The following is a 4073-nucleotide window of genomic DNA, read 5'->3' as shown; positions in this document are numbered from 1 at the left end:
GGCGACGCAGCAGCGGGCGACAGCGAAGAGAGACAGAAGGGAGAGAAAGAGAGACGGCCGCGCAGGTCCGGAAGGGCAGCTCCCGCCAGGCCGGGCGGTGCTACAGTCCCGCCAGGGGCCGCTTCCAGCCCGCCGTGGGGCCGCACCCGTTCGTCTCCGCCAACCGCCGCCGCCTGCGGCCCGCCCCTCCCCGGCGGCGGGCGGGGCCGCGCCTCACGCCACGGCCGGGCCGCCCCTCACGCTGCCGTATGAACCGAGTCGGTCGCCGGTGCCCTCCTGGCGGCCTCCGAGCGCTCGGTCCCGCGGCCTGGCGCTGCTCGTGACCTCTTGAGTTACGCCTCACGGCTTCCCTGTGGTGTCAGCTGCTCTGAAAACGCCCCGAACGATGGCAGTGCTTGCTGGAGCGTCGAGATGAGGCAAGCTGCTGGGTTTTGCCAGTGGCTCAAGCCTGCAGTCATTGCCTCAACGACAGTGGTACGACCACGAAAGTACCACGCTGCCCTCTCACAATGGCCGCCTGATAGTCGTGTCCTGAGCAAGCCAAGCCCTAGAGATGGAAGTAAACTTGCTGTTAGGGGAACTCGTAACTACTTAATTTAGTTGGGTCTCATGATCTGCCTGAGTCTCGTGGCCTGCCTTTGCTGCTTCTTTGCACACGGGTAAAGGTTTAGTGACAGCTGCATGCAGTGGTTTGCTGTCTTCAGAGCAAAGTTGTGCCTCCTCAGAACGAGAGGGATGTGGGTTGTACCAGCAGTATGTTTGCTATTTTCTTATGAACATGAAAGTACTAATCACATGGCTTACAATTGTATTTTTACTGTAACAGCATAGGCAAAGGCTTCTTTTTTTGGCTTTAAAGTTGTTAGCTTACAGCCCCATGTGCATGTGGCCAGGTGCCACGGCAGTACAGCTGCAATAAAAATAATGCCCAAGCGAGGCAGCTCGGGTTGCATGGCAGAAATCAGCTCTTGGTGTTGATTTCACAGGGACTTTGCTGCCCGTGGGTTTGTTTTCAGGAGTCTGTTTGCTGCGCCGATCCACTGACATCAGATGGCCTGACCAATGTTGCAACCACTGGGTGTAAGGAGATTCCACTCTGCTGATCTGTTTGGGATCTGCCTCAAAGGAAACGCGACAAACAGGTGTGGCACATTCACCCCAGCTTCTTGCTGATTCCCCCTTTACTTTTTTTGCCTTTGTTTCTCCTTAGTGCACATTATACTCATGGAATAAAATCTGTAATTTAAATGCTATTGCCATCTTCTGAAAAAAATGCAGGTTGTCCTTGGTATCATATATTTAAGGGCTAATTAATGTTGGCAGGGACCTCTGGAGGGTCACTGTAGTTCAGCTTTCTGTTGAAAGCAGAGCACATTTAGGTCAGGTTGCACAGGGAATTTTCCACTTGTATTTTAATTGTTTCAGAGATGGAGAATTCACAGCCTCTCTGAGCAAACTGTTCCACCGTGTGACTACACAGATAGTAAAATGTTCTGTCCTGCAGTTAAGGAGGTTTACCCATGTTCCAGCTTGAGTCTGTCTACCACTGTGCCTGTCAGCAGTGTGACTCCAGCTTCCCTGCATCTTCCCATTTTGTGGTCATGGAGAGCAGTAACGTGTCCCCTGAGCCAGGCTGAAAAATCACAGTTATTTCAGCCATCGTGCTGGCATTAAACTTGACTTGCCCTTGATCATCAGTGTCTTTTTATTACGGGGAGCTCAAAACTGGTCATAGGAATCCAGGTGTGGCCTTACAAGTCAGTGAGGAATAACAACACTTGACCTACTGGCTACGCCCTTCCTGGTACAAAGTAGTTGTCTTTCTGCAGTGTTGAATCATGTTCAGCATGTTGTTCAGTCCAACCACCATGTTTTTGCTACAAAATTGTGTGGCAGTTTCCACCATGAGCTAATTAAGTCCATAACATCATCGTTGTCTACCACCTATAGTACAGAGAGGTGGTAATACTTTAACCTTTCTCTGAATTCTGGCTTGATACCTATATTTAGAAGGCTGTGTACATTCATGTTGTTATTCCAGTGCAATCCCTTCATATAATGCCTCCAGATTTTCTACACTCACTCCCAAGAGAAAGCAAAGTGGATTATAAGCAAAGACTTATTAACAAACGCTGATCAGACTAAGCCTATCTTGGTCAGAGTGAGTTTTGAAATCTTTTTGCTTGGCAGATGTGGAAATCTGAGCATATATCTGTGCTTATGTTGCCTCTGCATGCTACCAGCCCACAGAACAGGGCTGGGTATTCTTTCAGTCGTACTACAGCCCTTGGTCTTGGTTTCAGCTCTCTGCCACAATTAGGGGATGAGTATACAAAGCTAGCTGTAGCTGCTCCCTGGTGTCTAAGTGTTGTGAGTGTTGTTGTTATGAAGCCAGCACTTTTGACTGCTTCATCTTTAAGTTAGCTTAATGTTAGGAAAAAAGTAGCCCCAAAGAGTTAACTCAGATCAATGCTGCCAGCAGCTCATTGCCTTTTCTGTGGTACAGAAATGCCTGTCTCCACGGCCAGCTATTCTTGCTTAAGGACATCTGTCAAGTTACATTTTTTGAAGCTCCTTTTAAGCCCGAGGTTATACGTAGCTTTCAAGGATTGTCTCCTTGGAAGGAAGGGGATAGTTATTTTGATTCTCAACCGGTATACACACAATTAAGTTTTCCTGCCTGTAAGAAGGTGCTAATTTTAATTCATAGTGTAGGATGACATTTGGTGTCCTGCTACACCAAAACAGTCCTGACAGTTGGACTAGATGGTCTTAGTGGTCTTTACCTACCTTAATTACTATGATTCAATCATCCACTAGGATCAGATAAACACTTTCCTTCACTGAATATCATTTTGGTGCAGAAGTGTCTGCCTGGAAGCTAGCATAAAATAAGTACCTGTTTTCCTTGTTCTACTTTGACAGAAAGCCCTGAGCTTTGCATTCAGAAGTGTTTTCATTGCTTTATGTGCAGAAATGAGACTTGTGTCATCTAGTGGTAATGACTGTGCAATTTTCAGATTGCAACCTGTCTGAAGAATTAGTTGCACATCCAAATGGAAAATGTACGTGATCACTTTGCAGCAAAGTCAATTAAAATGTCCATTGCTGCTTTTTTTTCCTCATCATTTATTACAAGCCTTTATTATTTCTGTTGCGATAGCACCCAGAGGCTATTGCAAGAAGTGGGAGCTGTGTTAAGCAACATGCTCCACAAGCACATAGGAAGGCAGGATATTCTGCTTGGAAATCTTGCAACCTTTGTGGAGACAAGCTACAGCAGGTGAGTTTGCAGGTTTCTTTCAGTTTCTCACACCTCCACATTTTGGTAGAGCCAGTCGAAACCACTGTAACATGTTCCAAGAATATTTCTCCAGCTAAATCAGAGTAGTACTTGTACTAAACAAAGCTGATGTTTCCTACTTAGCATTGTAAGCAAATTTTTTTTCATTTGTTAGCCTTCCCTACCTGTGGAGACCTGTTTGACTTTTAATTACACTCACCTCAGTGTAGCTATTAATTTGGTCAGATGCTCTTGGCTTCAGACTCTCCACATGGAATCAAATCACACCAAAGGAGCTAACAGCAATCAGCCTGAAGCTGCCAGTAGTGTTAAATATACGTGTAGCGTGTCAGGTGGTGCTGAATCAAGTCCTTTTATCTTTTCATCTTTGTATCTGCCCTGGTGTATTTGTATGGCTGCTCCACCAACCTGTTCCACTGTGTCCCTGTCTAAACTTAGTAAGTCCTATAGTCACATATTTTCTGCATTTATTTTTGACACAACTACATTCTTGGTGGAGATATTTATTATCTAGTTGCATAAGCTTGGGAATTGAATTCAAAAGATTCAAAGCTTGACCCAAGTTTGCAGCAGACTTGCTGAATTATCTGAGTGGGTCCTAATCTCTCCAGTACAATTTGCTCTTCCTTAACATGGTACCAATTGCATGGCAAAATGTGGTCCAAGATATTAAAAAGCAGGTATGGATCGGGGAGCTGTTGAAGAAAAACATTGTGATAAGGCATCTTATTATTGCAGCAGAATTTGGAGATAACTGATATGTTGCTAC

Source organism: Tetrao urogallus (assembly GCF_951394365.1).
Source record: "Tetrao urogallus genome assembly, chromosome: 3".
Taxonomy (NCBI): domain Eukaryota; kingdom Metazoa; phylum Chordata; class Aves; order Galliformes; family Phasianidae; genus Tetrao; species Tetrao urogallus.
The sequence above is the reverse complement of the archived record's forward strand: the minus strand, read 5'-3'. Positions refer to the sequence as shown.